The sequence below is a fragment of the Capsella rubella genome, unplaced genomic scaffold (genome assembly GCF_000375325.1).
Source record: "Capsella rubella cultivar Monte Gargano unplaced genomic scaffold, Caprub1_0 scaffold_46, whole genome shotgun sequence".
In the NCBI taxonomy this organism is placed as follows: Eukaryota; Viridiplantae; Streptophyta; class Magnoliopsida; order Brassicales; family Brassicaceae; genus Capsella; species Capsella rubella.
Genome location: NW_006238880.1, coordinates 21,821 through 22,513, shown reverse-complemented (window position 1 = coordinate 22,513; position 693 = coordinate 21,821).

Sequence of the window (693 nt, the reverse complement as noted above, 5' to 3'; positions counted from 1 at the left end):
GGGATCAATCACATGGAGCACAGGTACTCTAAAGAATTACGATACTCGTTCTTAGCTTAAAGCGAAAAGGTTGTTTGTTTTGTTTTCAGAATTGTAACAAATAAAAAAAATTAAACTTATGAATTAAAGACACTGAGGGGCAGAGTATTTCAAAGAACAATGACTAGCTAATAAATGCAAAAAGGATTAAGGTATGAAGAACCGCTCTTAAATATGAACACAATTCCAGATTAATTCTCTCTCAAGACATTAATCACAACTATTCAATTACAAAACTCCCATATGTAATTTCCTAGTCAATTTCGCATTATCGAATAGGTTCATTTCGTTCAGAATCCATTCTAACATCAACTCTCGCAGGCTAGAAATGCAATGCTCAATTAACACTCATTCATTCATTTCATCGAACATCTCTGAAACAAATAAAAGCCTAAGTTCTAAAACAGGGTGATCAATCCTATTCTAGCATTGAAAACATGTAAACTGAAGAACCATAGAATCCATTGAAGAGATCAATCCACTAATTTATTGAATATTCTACTTAGACTCCTAAAACCCAATCGAAGAACTACTCACACATAGCAATTGAATAAAAGCAAATATATATGAAAGAAAACATTATAAAATTGCTTAAATAATAAGAAAGGGTTCACAAATCTTCTCCAAGTGTCAAGAGGATGAATTATTTTCCCC